The sequence below is a fragment of the Pleurodeles waltl genome, chromosome 12, assembly GCF_031143425.1.
Source record: "Pleurodeles waltl isolate 20211129_DDA chromosome 12, aPleWal1.hap1.20221129, whole genome shotgun sequence".
NCBI classification, from domain to species: domain Eukaryota; kingdom Metazoa; phylum Chordata; class Amphibia; order Caudata; family Salamandridae; genus Pleurodeles; species Pleurodeles waltl.
In genome coordinates, this window is record NC_090451.1 from 121,056,652 (window position 1) to 121,074,054 (window position 17,403).

The 17,403-nt window shown below is 38.6% G+C and overlaps 7 non-coding genes across 7 annotated transcripts; all 7 read right to left on the bottom strand.

The window, feature by feature from the left end:
• Positions 1 to 718: 718 nt before the first annotated feature.
• Positions 719 to 800, bottom strand: TRNAS-GCU (transfer RNA serine (anticodon GCU)). Its single transcript has one exon. It is a non-coding gene; the product is annotated as a tRNA-Ser (tRNA).
• A 2,564-nt stretch (positions 801 to 3,364) lies between these two features.
• Positions 3,365 to 3,446, bottom strand: TRNAS-GCU (transfer RNA serine (anticodon GCU)). Its single transcript has one exon. It is a non-coding gene; the product is annotated as a tRNA-Ser (tRNA).
• A 2,565-nt stretch (positions 3,447 to 6,011) lies between these two features.
• On the bottom strand, positions 6,012 to 6,093 carry TRNAS-GCU (transfer RNA serine (anticodon GCU)). The gene has a single exon. It is a non-coding gene; the product is annotated as a tRNA-Ser (tRNA).
• Positions 6,094 to 8,658: 2,565 nt separating this feature from the next.
• Positions 8,659 to 8,740, bottom strand: TRNAS-GCU (transfer RNA serine (anticodon GCU)). Its single transcript has one exon. It is a non-coding gene; the product is annotated as a tRNA-Ser (tRNA).
• Positions 8,741 to 11,305: 2,565 nt separating this feature from the next.
• On the bottom strand, positions 11,306 to 11,387 carry TRNAS-GCU (transfer RNA serine (anticodon GCU)). Its single transcript has one exon. It is a non-coding gene; the product is annotated as a tRNA-Ser (tRNA).
• Positions 11,388 to 13,950: 2,563 nt separating this feature from the next.
• On the bottom strand, positions 13,951 to 14,032 carry TRNAS-GCU (transfer RNA serine (anticodon GCU)). Its single transcript has one exon. It is a non-coding gene; the product is annotated as a tRNA-Ser (tRNA).
• A 2,565-nt stretch (positions 14,033 to 16,597) lies between these two features.
• Positions 16,598 to 16,679, bottom strand: TRNAS-GCU (transfer RNA serine (anticodon GCU)). Its single transcript has one exon. It is a non-coding gene; the product is annotated as a tRNA-Ser (tRNA).
• Between the last annotated feature and the right edge of the window lie 724 nt (positions 16,680 to 17,403).

The following is a 17,403-nucleotide window of genomic DNA, read 5'->3' on the forward strand; positions in this document are numbered from 1 at the left end:
ACTTTACGCACCAGTCAGTAGTTCCATTGTTTTCTCCTACTCCAGGCAACCTTGCACCTGTTACGAATTACACTGTTGCATTCAGCAAGAATGTCTCCTTGAGCAAGTCGGGTCCCATGAGAAAGAATATACTACAGCTACACACATCTCTAGCTTCTGGAAAAGTACAGTTTCGTGTCCTTCAGGAAAACAGCACATTGCACGTTAGAAAAACACAGTTTAATATGAGACCAGGCATGTAGGCCCAGACCCTCGCTAAACTAAGGCCTAGTGCTTAATGTACAAACACCTAATACATAACTCCAATTTTGATATGTTAATACAAGTTCAAAACATCAGTACATAATTAATTCAGCATTAATAACTTTCATTATTCTTCGTATACATTGGTAGCCACTCCCCGTGGGCACATTTCAAACGCGTGCATTATTTCTACATTAACACATTTTCTATGCAGTTTCATTACACAATATATTGCAAACTTCTACGTCCCCCAACTTAACAACCCTCCGCCTGAGGAAAGAATTTGTGATTCATGCACAGAACCCGGCCGGCGCTGTTTACAGTAATGCCTAAGCACAGTGCTCACCTGAGCGGTGTTTCCAAACCGAGGCATTGTACTGTCGGAAATACCATGAGATACGTAATTTAACTTTCACATAAAATTGGTTTAAACCAGACATACCCCATATTAAAAAGTAAACACACCATAATAAACCGACAAGGGTGGGATTCGAACCCACGCATGCAGAGCACAATGGATTAGCAGTCCATCGCCTTAACCACTCGGCCTTCTTGTCGTGTAAAGGTCAGTTTTCAGGAGGAAAAAATATAGTAGCCGAAATGTGTTCTATGAGGTGATAGTTGTCCACACATAATAAAGAGCATATATTTACAGACTGTTATGGCAACTTGTTGTCTTCAGCTTTGCTCTAAATGACCTTGTTGTCCTTCCCTACTTCAGCTTGAATTTATATGATATGTGTAATGGAATCATGAAAATTACACATTCCAAACGTGTTCTATCCATATGTGATCTACTGTCACACTACCCTCAAAAGAGCTAAGATTGCTTTATTTCAGTTGTACGTGGATTTAAAGTGCAATTTCATACAAATATTTTACTGGTATGGTGATTTCGAGTCTCTAGGTTTCATTCATTGTTGGGGTGCTTACATGTCAACATTAGGCAGCAAATAGTACACAAATAAGGAAAACTGCCTTCCCATTTAATGTGCATTGTTCTGCAAAACGTTTTAAGTAGGAGAAAGTAAAACTTAGTTTATAAAACCGCCTAAACTGGGAGTATTGCCGCCTCAGCTTTGACACTTCATTTTAAAAACGTACGTGCCTCAACAAGAAATATTTTTGCGCTAAATAAATTGCTGTCCGACTGCTCACGTAACGCATAAAACTGAGGCAGTCGTAATTACACCACATTGAAGTTATATCTTGGTGGTTTTCATTGATGATGACTCAGCAGCAAAGATCAGATGACTTTTTATTAGTGAGAGCGCATCACAGCCTTGATAAGTAAACTTACAAGGAGACACGCCTAGGTCGATGAACCTTTTGGACTACGTTCGGGGACTTCCCAGTACGAGATGTCTTTTGGCATCACAAATCAATGGATCAATATCTCAACAACAATCGCAATAACTAATCATCATGCTAATCAATAACCTTTAATGAGAGTCAATAAAGTGAACACATCATGACCTTTCAGTCATGAATAAAAACACCAATTTAGTTAAGTGTTAGGATACTTATTTCCCTATTGGTTACAATCTAAAGTCATTTCTGTTAATCTCATCGGCAATTCATCTCATTAGTAACTCTTCAGATTTGCAATTAGAAATGCAATTAATCAATGCATGGAGAATATTCACTCAGTATTAACACATCATTAATAAGAACCAACTTAGCAAAGTCTCAGTAGTGCATGATTCAAAAAAGCAAGAACTCAGTAATTTGTCTATTTGCGTCAGATTTTAGTGAACACCTTAACTAATCTCAAATTAGCATCAGCATGTTGGGCTTCATGCAAAACAATTTAGCAAACACAAATTTGGAAAACATCTAACTATGGCCTCTATCAAAGAGCAGTTGGTACCGAGAAAGAAAAGGCAAGCCGACAATTACAATTTTCATCAGATAGTTACCCATCCAACGGATCAGCAAACAGCGTCAGTCTTTGTCCTCAGGGCATCAGTCGTTTTCACCATCAGCAAAGATAGGACAGGGCAAAGCCTCTGTATTGCATAGCTGAGGAACAAGAACTCCCCTCATATAGAGGAGATATGAGTATCAGGTAAGGAATAAGTAAAGGGTGGTTTAGAGTATCAGGACGAACAAACAGAAAAGTCTCAAAGGAAATGGCCTAAATGGCTCAGTAGAATGGCAAAGAATGGGTTGGAGTGGAATGTCCAATAAATAGCTGATTTCTGCTCAGTTCATATGGTTAAATCAAAACGGTCTAATTTACTCCTAAATCCTCGTTGGATAATAATTTGTGCATCGTTATCTCTGTCCAATAATTATTCACGCATTTCACCAGAATTTTCCACAAACCATAGTTCACATGTCGTTGATTGGCCCATGTTATTGACGTCTTCATCGGTTGGAATGTCAGGTAAGAAAAGTTACACTTTACGCACCAGTCAGTAGTTCCATTGTTTTCTCCTACTCCAGGCAACCTTGCACCTGTTACGAATTACACTGTTGCATTCAGCAAGAATGTCTCCTTGAGCAAGTCGGGTCCCATGAGAAAGAATATACTACAGCTACACACATCTCTAGCTTCTGGAAAAGTACAGTTTCGTGTCCTTCAGGAAAACAGCACATTGCACGTTAGAAAAACACAGTTTAATATGAAACCAGGCATGTAGGCCCAGACCCTCGCTAAACTAAGGCCTAGTGCTTAATGTACAAACTCCTAATACATAACTCCAATTTTGATATGTTAATACAAGTTCAAAACATCAGTACATAATTAATTCAGCATTAATAACTTTCATTATTCTTCGTATACATTGGTAGCCACTCCCCGTGGGCACATTTCAAACGTGTGCATTATTTCTACATTAACACATTTTCTATGCAGTTTCATTACACAATATATTGCAAACTTCTACGTCCCCCAACTTAACAACCCTCCGCCTGAGGAAAGAATTTGTGATTCATGCACAGAACCCGGCCAGCGCTGTTTACAGTAATGCCTAAGCACAGTGCTCACCTGAGTGGTGTTTCCAAACCGAGGCATTGTACTGTCGGAAATACCATGGGATACGTAATTTAACTTTCACATAAAATTGGTTTAAACCAGACATACCGCATATTAAAAAGTAAACACACAATAATAAACCGACAAGGGTGGGATTTGAACCCACGCATGCAGAGCACAATGGATTAGCAGTCCATCGCCTTAACCACTCGGCCACCTTGTCGTGTAAAGGTCAGTTTTCAGGAGGAAAAAATATAGTAGCCGAAATGTGTGCTATGAGGTGATAGTTGTCCACACATAATAAAGAGCATATATTTACAGACTGTTATGGCAACTTGTTGTCTTCAGCTTTGCTCTAAATGACCTTGTTGTCCTTCCCTACTTCAGCTTGAATTTATATGATATATGTAATGGAATCATGAAAATTACACATTCCAAACGTGTTCTATCCATATGTGATCTACTGTCACACTACCCTCAAATGAGCTCAGATTGCTTTATTTCAGTTGTACGTGGATTTAAAGTGCAATTTCATACAAATATTTTACTGGTATGGTGCTTTCGAGTCTCTAGGTGTCATTCATTGTTGGGGTGCTTACATGTCAACATTAGGCAGCAAACAGTACACAAATAAGGAAAACTGCCTTCCCATTTAATGTGCATTGTTCTGCAAAACGTTTTAAGTAGGAGAAAGTAAAACTTAGTTTATAAAACTGCCTAAACTGGGAGTATTGCCGCTACAGCTTTGACAATTCAGTTTAAAAACGTACGTGCATCAACAAGAAATATTTTTGCGCTAAATAAATTGCTGTCCGACTGCTCACGTAACGCATAAAACTGAGGCAGTCGTAATTACACCACATTGAAGTAATATCTTGGTGGTTTTCGTTGACGATGACTCAGCAGCAACATATCAGATGACTTTTTATTAGTGATAGCGCATCACGGCCTTGATAAGTAAACTTACAAGGAGACACGCCTAGGTCGATGAACCTTTTGGACTACGTTCGGGGACTTCCCAGTACGAGATGTCTTTTGGCATCACAAATCAATGGATCAATATCTCAACAACAATCGCAATAACTAATCATCATGCTAATCAATAACCTTTAATGAGAGTCAATAAAGTGAACACACCATGACCTTTCAGTCATGAATAAAAACACCAATTTAGTTAAGTGTTAGGATACTTATTTCCCTATTGGTTACAATCTAAAGTCATTTCTGTTAATCTCATCGGCAATTCATCTCATTAGTAACTCTTCAGATTTGCAATTAGAAATGCAATTAATCAATGCATGGAGAATATTCACTCAGTATTAACACATCATTAATAAGAACCAACTTAGCAAAGTCTCAGTAGTGCATGATTAAAAAAAGCAAGAACTCAGTCATTTGTCTATTTGCGTCAGATTTTAGTGAACACCTTAACTAACCTCAAATTAGAATCAGCATGTTGGGCTTCATGCAAAACAATTTAGCAAACACAAATTTGGAAAACATCTAACTATGGCCTCTATCAAAGAGCAGTTGGTACCGAGAAAGAAAAGGCAAGCCGACAATTACAATTTTCATCAGATTGTTACCCATCCAACGGATCAGCAAACAGCGTCAGTCTTTGTCCTCAGGGCATCAGTCGTTTTCACCATCAGCAAAGATAGGACAGGGCAAAGCCTCTGTATTGCATAGCTGAGGAACAAGAACTCCCCTCATATAGAGGAGATATGAGTATCAGGTAAGGAATAAGTAAAGGGTGGTTTAGAGTATCAGGACGAACAAACGGCAAAGTCTCAAAGGAAATGGCCTAAATGGCTCAGTAGAATGGCAAAGAATGGGTTGGAGTGGAATGTCCAATAAATAGCTGATTTCTGCTCAGGTCATATGGTTAAATCAAAACTGTCTAATTTACTCCTAATTCCTCGTTGGATAATAATTTGTGCATCGTTATCTCTGTCCAATAATTATTCACGCATTTCACTAGAATTTTCCACAAACCATAGTTCACATGTCGTTGATTGGCCCATGTTATTTACGTCTTCATCGGTTGGAATGTCAGGTAAGAAAAGTTACACTTTACGCAAAAGTCAGTATTTCCATTGTTTTCTCCTACTCCAGGCAACCTTGCACCTGTTACGAATTACACTGTTGCATTCAGCAAGAATGTCTCCTTGAGCAAGTCGGGTCCCATGAGAAAGAATTTACTACAGCTACACACATCTCTAGCTTCTGGAAAAGTACAGTTTCGTGTCCTTCAGGAAAACAGCACATTGCACGTTAGAAAAACACAGTTTAATAAGAGACCAGGCATGTAGGCCCAGACCCTCGCTAAACTAAGGCCTAGTGCTTAATGTACAAACTCCTAATACATAACTCCAATTTTGATATGTTAATACAAGTTCAAAACATCAGTACATAATTAATTCAGCATTAATAACTTTCATTAGTCATCGTATACATTGGTAGCCACTCCCCGTGGGCACATTTTAAACGTGTGCATTATTTCTACATTAACACATTTTCTATGCAGTTTCATTACACAATATATTGCAAACTTCTACGTCCCCCAACTTAACAACCCTCCGCCTCAGGATAGAATTTGTGATTCATGCACAGAACCCGGCCGGCGCTGTTTACAGTAATGCCTAAGCACAGTGCTCACCTGAGCGGTGTTTCCAAACCGAGGCATTGTACTGTCGGAAATACCATGGGATACGTAATTTAACTTTCACATAAAATAGGGTTAAACCAGACATACCGCATATTAAAAAGTAAACACACAATAATAAACCGACAAGGGTGGGAGTCGAACCAACGCATGCAGAGCACAATGGATTAGCAGTCCATCGCCTTAACCACTCAGCCACCTTGTTGTGTAAAGGGCAGTTTTCAGGAGGAAAAAATATAGTAGCCGAAATGTGTTCTATGAGGTGATAGTTGTCCACACATAATAAAGAGCATATATTTACAGATTGTTATGGCAACTTGTTGTCTTCAGCTTTGCTCTAAATGACCTTGTTGTCCTTCCCTACTTCAGCTTGAATTTATATGATATATGTAATGGAATCATGAAAATTACACATTCCAAACGTGTTCTATCCATATGTGATCTACTGTCACACTACCCTCAAATGAGCTAAGATTGCTTTATTTCAGTTGTACGTGGATTTAAAGTGCAATGTCATACAAATATTTTACTGGTATGGTGCTTTCGAGTCTCTAGGTGTCATTCATTGTTGGGGTGCTTACATGTCAACATTAGGCAGGAAATAGTACACAAATAAGGAAAACTGCCTTCCCATTTAATGTGCATTGTTCTGCAAAACGTTTTAAGTAGGAGAAAGTAAAACTTAGTTTATAAAACCGCCTAAACTGGGAGTATTGCCGCTACAGCTTTGACACTTCAGTTTAAAAACGTACGTGCATCAACAAGAAATATTTTTTCGCTAAATAAATTGCTGTCCGACTGCTCACGTAACGCATAAAACTGAGGCAGTCGTAATTACACCACATTGAAGTAATATCTTGGTGGTTTTCGTTGACGATGACTCAGCAGCAACAGATCAGATGACTTTTTATTAGTGATAGCGCATCACGGCCTTGATAAGTAAACTTACAAGGAAACACGCCTAGGTCGATTAACCTTTTGGACTACGTTCGGGAACTTCCCAGTACGAGATGTCTTTTGGCATCACAAATCAATGGATCAATATCTCAACAACAATCGCAATAACTAATCATCATGCTAATCAATAACCTTTAATGAGAGTCAATAAAGTGAACACACCATGACCTTTCAGTCATGAATAAAAACACCAATTTAGTTAAGTGTTAGGATACTTATTTCCCTATTGGTTACAATCTAAAGTCATTTCTGTTAATCTCATCGGCAATTCATCTCATTAGTAACTCTTCAGATTTGCAATTAGAAATGCAATTAATCAATGCATGGAGAATATTCACTCAGTATTAACACATCATTAATAAGAACCAACTTAGCAAAGTCTCAGTAGTGCATGATTCAAAAAAGCAAGAACTCAGTAATTTGTCTATTTGCGTCAGATTTTAGTGAACACCTTAACTAACCTCAAATTAGAATCAGCATGTTGGGCTTCATGCAAAACAATTTAGCAAACACAAATTTGGAAAACATCTAACTATGGCCTCTATCAAAGAGCAGTTGGTACCGAGAAAGAAAAGGCAAGCCGACAATTACAATTTTCATCAGATAGTTACCCATCCAACGGATCAGCAAACAGCGTCAGTCTTTGTCCTCAGGGCATCAGTCGTTTTCACCATCAGCAAAGATAGGACAGGGCAAAGCCTCTGTATTGCATAGCTGAGGAACAAGAACTCCCCTCATATAGAGGAGATATGAGTATCAGGTAAGGAATAAGTAAAGGGTGGTTTAGAGTATCAGGACGAACAAACGGCAAAGTCTCAAAGGAAATGGCCTAAATGGCTCAGTAGAATGGCAAAGAATGGGTTGGAGTGGAATGTCCAATAAATAGCTGATTTCTGCTCAGGTCATATGGTTAAATCAAAACTGTCTAATTTACTCCTAATTCCTCGTTGGATAATAATTTGTGCATCGTTATCTCTGTCCAATAATTATTCACGCATTTCACTAGAATTTTCCACAAACCATAGTTCACATGTCGTTGATTGGCCCATGTTATTGACGTCTTCATCGGTTGGAATGTCAGGTAAGAAAAGTTACACTTTACGCAAAAGTCAGTAGTTCCATTGTTTTCTCCTACTCCAGGCAACCTTGCACCTGTTACGAATTACACTGTTGCATTCAGCAAGAATGTCTCCTTGAGCAAGTCGGGTCCCATGAGAAAGAATTTACTACAGCTACACACATCTCTAGCTTCTGGAAAAGTACAGTTTCGTGTCCTTCAGGAAAACAGCACATTGTACGTTAGAAAAACACAGTTTAATAAGAGACCAGGCATGTAGGCCCAGACCCTCGCTAAACTAAGGCCTAGTGCTTAATGTACAAACTCCTAATACATAACTCCAATTTTGATATGTTAATACAAGTTCAAAACATCAGTACATAATTAATTCAGCATTAATAACTTTCATTAGTCTTCGTATACATTGGTAGCCACTCCCCGTGGGCACATTTTAAACGCGTGCATTATTTCTACATTAACACATTTTCTATGCAGTTTCATTACACAATATATTGCAAACTTCTACGTCCCCTAACTTAACAACCCTCCGCCTGAGGATAGAATTTGTGATTCATGCACAGAACCCGGCCGGCGCTGTTTACAGTAATGCCTAAGCACAGTGCTCACCTGAGCGGTGTTTCCAAACTGAGGCATTGTACTGTCGGAATTACCATGGGATACGTAATTTAACTTTCACATAAAATAGGGTTAAACCAGACATACCGCATATTAAAAAGTAAACACACAATAATAAACCGACAAGGGTGGGATTCGAACCCACGCATGCAGGGCACAATGGATTAGCAGTCCATCGCCTTAACCACTCGGCCACCTTGCCGTGTAAAGTTCAGTTTTCAGGAGGAAAAAATATAGTAGCCGAAATGTGTTCTATGAGGTGATAGTTGTCCACACATAATAAAGAGCATATATTTACAGACTGTTATGGCAACTTGTTGTCTTCAGCTTTGCTCTAAATGACCTTGTTGTCCTTCCCTACTTCAGCTTGAATTTATATGATATATGTAATGGAGTCATGAAAATTACACATTCCAAACGTGTTCTATCCATATGTGATCTACTGTCACACTAACCTCAAATGAGCTAAGATTGCTTTATTTCAGTTGTACGTGGATTTAAAGTGCAATTTCATACAAATATTTTACTGGTATGGAGCTTTCGAGTCTCTAGGTGTCATTCATTGTTGGGGTGCTTACATGTCAACATTAGGCAGCAAATAGTACACAAATAAGGAAAACTGCCTTCCCATTTAATGTGCATTGTTCTGCAAAACGTTTTAAGTAGGAGAAAGTAAAACTTAGTTTATAAAACCGCCTAAACTGGGAGTATTGCCGCTACAGCTTTGACACTTCAGTTTAAAAACGTACGTGCATCAACAAGAAATATTTTTGCGCTAAATAAATTGCTGTCCGACTGCTGACGTAACGCATAAAACTGAGGCAGTCGTAATTACACCACATTGAAGTAATATCTTGGTGGTTTTCGTTGACGATGACTCAGCAGCAACAGATCAGATGACTTTTTATTAGTGATAGCGCATCACGGCCTTGATAAGTAAACTTACAAGGAGACACGCCTAGGTCGATGAACCTTTTGGACTACGTTCGGGGACTTCCCAGTACGAGATGTCTTTTGGCATCACAAATCAATGGATCAATATCTCAACAACAATCGCAATAACTAATCATCATGCTAATCAATAACCTTTAATGAGAGTCAATCAAGTGAACACACCATGACCTTTCAGTCATGAATAAAAACACCAATTTAGTTAAGTGTTAGGATACTTATTTCCCTATTGGTTACAATCTAAAGTCATTTCTGTTAATCTCATCGGCAATTCATCTCATTAGTAACTCTTCAGATTTGCAATTAGAAATGCAATTAATCAATGCATGGAGAATATTCACTCAGTATTAACACATCATTAATAAGAACCAACTTAGCAAAGTCTCAGTAGTGCATGATTCAAAAAAGCAAGAACTCAGTAATTTGTCTATTTGCGTCAGATTTTAGTGAACACCTTAACTAACCTCAAATTAGAATCAGCATGTTGGGCTTCATGCAAAACAATTTAGCAAACACAAATTTGGAAAACATCTAACTATGGCCTCTATCAAAGAGCAGTTGGTACCGAGAAAGAAAAGGCAAGCCGACAATTACAATTTTCATCAGATAGTTACCCATCCAACGGATCAGCAAAACGCGTCAGTCTTTGTCCTCAGGGCATCAGTCGTTTTCACCATCAGCAAAGATAGGACAGGGCAAAGCCTCTGTATTGCATAGCTGAGGAACAAGAACTCCCCTCATATAGAGGAGATGTGAGTATCAGGTAAGGAATAAGTAAAGGGTGGTTTAGAGTATCAGGACGAACAAACGGCAAAGTCTCAAAGGAAATGGTCTAAATGGCTCAGTAGAATGGCAAAGAATGGGTTGGAGTGGAATGTCCAATAAATAGCTGTTTTCTGCTCAGTTCATATGGTTAAATCAAAACGGTCTAATTTACTCCTAATTTCTCGTTGGATAATAGTTTGTGCATCTTTATCTCTGTCCAATAATTATTCACGCATTTCACCAGAATTTTCCACAAACCATAGTTCACATGTCGTTGATTGGCCCATGTTATTGACGTCTTCATCGGTTGGAATGTCAGGTAAGAAAAGTTACACTTTACGCACCAGTCAGTAGTTCCATTGTTTTCTCCTACTCCAGGCAACCTTGCACCTGTTACGAATTACACTGTTGCATTCAGCAAGAATGTCTCCTTGAGCAAGTCGGGTCCCATGAGAAAGAATTTACTACAGCTACACACATCTCTAGCTTCTGGAAAAGTACAGTTTCGTGTCCTTCAGGAAAACAGCACATTGCACGTTAGAAAAACACAGTTTAATATGAGACCAGGCATGTAGGCCCAGACCCTCGCTAAACTAAGGCCTAGTGCTTAATGTACAAACTCCTAATACATAACACCAATTTTGATATGTTAATACAAGTTCAAAACATCAGTACATAATTAATTCAGCATTAATAACTTTCATTAGTCTTCGTATACATTGGTAGCCACTCCCCGTGGGCACATTTCAAACGCGTGCATTATTTCTACATTAACACATTTTCTATGCAGTTTCATTACACAATATATTGCAAACTTCTACGTCCCCCAACTTAACAACCCTCCGCCTGAGGAAAGAATTTGTGATTCATGCACAGAACCCGGCCGGCGCTGTTTACAGTAATGCCTAAGCACAGTGCTCACCTGAGCGGTGTTTCCAAACCGAGGCATTGTACTGTCGGAAATACCATGGGATACGTAATTTAACTTTCACATAAAATAGGGTTAAACTAGACATACCGCATATTAAAAAGTAAACACACAATAATAAACCGACAAGGGTGGGATTCGAACCCACGCATGCAGGGCACAATGAATTAGCAGTCCATCGCCTTAACCACTCGGCCACCTTGTCGTGTAAAAGTCAGTTTTCAGGAGGAAAAAATATAGTAGCCGAAATGTGTTCTATGAGATGATAGTTGTCCACACATAATAAAGAGCATATATTTACAGATTGTTATGGCAACTTGTTGTCTTCAGCTTTGCTCTAAATGACCTTGTTGTCCTTCCCTACTTCAGCTTGAATTTATATGATATATGGAATGGAATCATGAAAATTACACATTCCAAACGTGTTCTATCCATATGTGATCTACTGTCACACTACCCTCAAATGAGCTAAGATTGCTTTATTTCAGTTGTACGTGGATTTAAAGTGCAATTTCATACAAATATTTTACTGGTATGGTGCTTTCGAGTCTCTAGGTGTCATTCATTGTTGGGGTGCTTACATGTCAACATTAGGCAGCAAATAGTACACAAATAAGGAAAACTGCCTTCCCATTTAATGTGCACTGTTCTGCAAAACGTTTTAAGTAGGAGAAAGTAAAACTTAGTTTATAAAACCGCCTAAACTGGGAGTATTGCCGCTACAGCTTTGACACTTCAGTTTAAAAACGTACGTGCATCAACAAGAAATATTTTTGCGCTAAATAAATTGCTGTCCGACTGCTCACGTACGCATAAAACTGAGGCAGTCGTAATTACACCTCATTGAAGTTATATCTTGGTGGTTTTCATTGACGATTACTCAGCAGCAACAGATCAGATGACTTTTTATTAGTGATAGCGCATCACGACCTTGATAAGTAAACTTACAAGGAGACACGCCTAGGTCGATTAACCTTTTGGACTACGTTCGGGGACTTCCCAGTACGAGATGTCTTTTGGCATCACAAATCAATGGATCAATTTCTCAACAACAATCGCAATAACTAATCATCATGCTAATCAATAACCTTTAATGAGAGTCAATAAAGTGAACACACCATGACCTTTCAGTCATGAATAAAAACACCAATTTAGTTAAGTGTTAGGATACTTATTTCCCTATTAGTTACAATCTAAAGTCATTTCTGTTAATTTCATCGGCAATTCATCTCATTAGTAACTCTTCAGATTTGCAATTAGAAATGCAATTAATCAATGCATGGAGAATATTCACTCAGTATTAACACATCATTAATAAGAACCAACTTAGCAAAGTCTCAGTAGTGCATGATTCAAAAAAGCAAGAACTCAGTAATTTGTCTATTTGCGTCAGATTTTAGTGAACACCTTAACTAACCTCAAATTAGAATCAGCATGTTGGGCTTCATGCAAAACAATTTAGCAAACACAAATTTGGAAAACATCTAACTATGGCCTCTATCAAAGAGCAGTTGGTACCGAGAAAGAAAAGGCAAGCCGACAATTACAATTTTCATCAGATAGTTACCCATCCAACGGATCAGCAAACAGCGTCAGTCTTTGTCCTCAGGGCATCAGTCGTTTTCACCATCAGCAAAGATAGTACAGGGCAAAGCCTCTGTATTGCATAGCTGAGGAACAAGAACTCCCCTCATATAGAGGAGATATGAGTATCAGGTAAGGAATAAGTAAAGGGTGGTTTAGAGTATCAGGACGAACAAACGGCAAAGTCTCAAAGGAAATGGCCTAAATGGCTCAGTAGAATGGCAAAGAATGGGTTGGAGTGGAATGTCCAATAAATAGCTGATTTCTGCTCAGGTCATATGTTTAATCAAAACTGTCTAATTTACTCCTAATTCCTCGTTGGATAATAATTTGTGCATCGTTATCTCTGTCCAATAATTATTCACGCATTTCACCAGAATTTTCCACAAACCATATTTCACATGTCGTTGATTGGCCCATGTTATTGACGTCTTCATCGGTTGGAATGTCAGGTAAGAAAAGTTACACTTTACGCACCAGTCAGTAGTTCCATTGTTTTCTCCTACTCCAGGCAACCTTGCACCTGTTACGAATTACACTGTTGCATTCAGCAAGAATGTCTCCTTGAGCAAGTTGGGTCCCATGAGAAAGAATTTACTACAGCTACACACATCTCTAGCTTCTGGAAAAGTACAGTTTCGTGTCCTTCATGAAAACAGCACATTGCACGTTAGAAAAACACAGTTTAATATGAGACCAGGCAGGTAGGCCCAGACCCTCGCTAAACTAAGGCCTAGTGCTTAATGTACAAACTCCTAATACATAACTCCAATTTTGATATGTTTATACAAGTTCAAAACATCAGTACATAATTAATTCAGCATTAATAACTTTCATTAGTATTCGTATACATTGGTAGCCACTCCCCATGGGCACATTTTAAACGCGTGCATTATTTCTACATTAACACATTTTCTATGCAGTTTCATTACACAATATATTGCAAACTTCTACGTCCCCCAACTTAACAATCCTCCGCCTGAGGAAAGAATTTGTGATTCATGCACAGAACCCGGCCGGCGCTGTTTACAGTAATGTCTAAGCACAGTGCTCACCTGAGCGGTGTTTCCAAACCGAGCCATTGTACTGTCGGAAATACCATGGGATACGTAATTTAACTTTCACATAAAATAGGGTTAAACCAGACATATAGCATATTAAAAAGTAAACACACAATAATAAACCAACAAGGGTGGGATTCGAACCAACGCATGCAGAGCACAATGGATTAGCAGTCCATCGCCTTAACCACTCGGCCACCTTGTCGTGTAAAGGTCACTTTTCAGGAGGAAAAAATATAGTAGCCGAAATGTGTTCAATGAGGTGATTGTTGTCCACACATAATAAAGAGCATATATTTACAGATTGTTATGGCAACTTGTTGTCTTCAGCTTTGCTCTAAATGACCTTGTTGTCCTTCCCTACTTCAGCTTGAATTTATATGATATATTTAATGGAATCATGAAAATTACACATTCCAAACGTGTTCTATCCATATGTGATCTACTGTCACACTACCCTCAAATGAGCTAAGATTGCTTTATTTCAGTTGTACGTGGATTTAAAGTGCAATTTCATACAAATATTTTACTGGTATGGTGCGTTCGAGTCTCTAGGTGTCATTCATTGTTGGGGTGCTTACATGTCAACATTAGGCAGCAAATAGTACACAAATAAGGAAAACTGCCTTCCCATTTAATGTGCATTGTTCTGCAAAACGTTTTAAGTAGGAGAAAGTAAAACTTAGTTTATAAAACCGCCTAAACTGGGAGTATTGCCGCTACAGCTTAGACACTTCAGTTTAAAAACGTACGTGCATCAACAAGAAATATTTTTGCGCTAAATAAATTGCTGTCCGACTGCTCACGTAACGCATAAAACTGAGGCAGTCGTAATTACACCACATTGAAGTAATATCTTGGTGGTTTTCGTTGACGATGACTCAGCAGCAACAGATCAGATGACTTTTTATTAGTGATAGCGCATCGCGGCCTTGATAAGTAAACTTACAAGGAGACACGCCTAGGTCGATTAACCTTTTGGACTACGTTCGGGGACTTCCCAGTACGAGATGTCTTTTGGCATCACAAATCAATGGATCAATATCTCAACAACAATCGCAATAACTAATCATCATGCTAATCAATAACCTTTAATGAGAGTCAATAAAGTGAACAGACCATGACCTTTCAGTCATGAATAAAAACACCAATTTAGTTAAGTGTTAGGATACTTATTTCCCTATTAGTTACAATCTAAAGTCATTTCTGTTAATCTCATCGGCAATTCATCTCATTAGTAACTCTTCAGATTTGCAATTAGAAATGCAATTAATCAATGCATGGAGAATATTCACTCAGTATTAACACATCATTAATAAGAACCAACTTAGCAAAGTCTCAGTAGTGCATGATTCAAAAAAGCAAGAACTCAGTAATTTGTCTATTTGCGTCAGATTTTAGTGAACACCTTAACTAACCTCAAATTAGCATCAGCATGTTGGGCTTCATGCAAAACAATTTAGCAAACACAAATTTGGAAAACATCTAACTATGGCCTCTATCAAAGAGCAGCTGGTACCGAGAAATAAAAGGCAAGCCGACAATTACAATTTTCATCAGATAGTTACCCATCCAACGGATCAGCAAACACCGTCAGTCTTTGTCCTCAGGCCATCAGTCGTTTTCACCATCAGCAAAGATAGGACAGGGCAAAGCCTCTGTATTGCATAGCTGAGGAACAAGAACTCCCCTCATATAGAGGAGATATGAGTATCAGGTAAGGAATAAGTAAAGGGTGGTTTAGAGTATCAGGACGAACAAACGGCAAAGTCTCAAAGGAAATGGCCTAAATGGCTCAGTAGAATGGCAAAGAATGGGTTTGAGTGGAATGTCCAATAAATAGCTGATTTCTGCTCAGGTCATATGGTTAAATCAAAACTGTCTAATTTACTCCTAATTCCTCGTTGGATAATAATTTGTGCATCGTTATCTCTGTCCAATAATTATTCACGCATTTCACCAGAATTTTCCACAAACCATAGTTCACATGTCGTTGATTGGCCCATGTTATTGACGTCTTCATCGGTTGGAATGTCAGGTAAGAAAAGTTACACTTTACGCACCAGTCAGTAGTTCCATTGTTCTCTCCTACTCCAGGCAACCTTGCACCTGTTACGAATTACACTGTTGCATTCAGCAAGAATGTCTCCTTGAGCAAGTCGGGTCCCATGAGAAAGAATTTACTACAGCTACACACATCTCTAGCTTCTGGAAAAGTACAGTTTCGTGTCCTTCAGGAAAACAGCACATTGCACGTTAGAAAAACACTGTTTAATATGAGACCAGGCATGTAGGCCCAGACCCTCGCTCAACTAAGGTCTAGTGCTTAATGTACAAACTCCTAATACATAACTCCAATTTTGATATGTTAATACAAGTTCAAAACATCAGTACATAATTAATTCAGCATTAATAACTTTCATTAGTCTTCGTATACATTGTTAGCCACTCCCCGTGGGCACATTTTAAACGCGTGCATTATTTCTACATTAACACATTTTCTATGCAGTTTCATTACACAATATATTGCAAACTTCTACGTCCCCCAACTTAACAACCCTCCGCCTGAGGAAAGAATTTGTGATTCATGCACAGAACCCGGCCCGCGCTGTTTACAGTAATGCCTAAGCACAGTGCTCACCTGAGCGGTGTTTCCAAACCGAGGCATTGTACTGTCGGAAATACCATGGGATACGTAATTTAACTTTCACATAAAATAGGGTTAAACCAGACATACCGCATATTAAAAAGGAAACACACAATAATAAACCGACAAGGGTGAGATTCGAACCCACGCATGCAGAGCACAATGGATTAGCAGTCCATCGCCTTAACCACTCGGCCACCTTGTCATGTAAAGGTCAGTTTTCAGGAGGAAAAAATATAGTAGCCGAAATGTGTTCTATGAGGTGATAGTTGTCCACACATAATAAAGAGCATATATTTACAGATTGTTATGCCAACTTGTTGTCTTCAGCTTTGCTCTAAATGACCTTGTTGTCCTTCCCTACTTCAGCTTGAATTTATATGATATATGTAATGGAATCATGAAAATTACACATTCCAAACGTGTTCTATCCATATGTGATCTACTGTCACACTACCCTCAAATGAGCTAAGATTGCTTTATTTCAGTTGTACGTGGATTTAAAGTGCAATTTCATACAAATATTTTACTGGTATGGTGCTTTCGAGTCTCTAGGTGTCATTCATTGTTGGGGTGCTTACATGTCAACATTAGGCAGCAAATAGTACACAAATAAGGAAAACTGCCTTCCCATTTAATGTGCATTGTTCTGCAAAACGTTTTAAGTAGGAGAAAGTAAAACTTAGTTTATAAAACCGCCTAAACTGGGAGTATTGCCGCTACAGCTTTGACACTTCAGTTTAAAAACGTACGTGCATCAACAAGAAATATTTTTGCGCTAAATAAATTGCTGTCCGACTGCTCACGTAACGCATAAAACTGAGGCAGTCGTAATTACACCACATTGAAGTAATATCTTGGTGGCTTTCGTTGACGATGACTCAGCAGCAACAGATCAGATGACTTTTTATTAGTGATAGCGCATCACG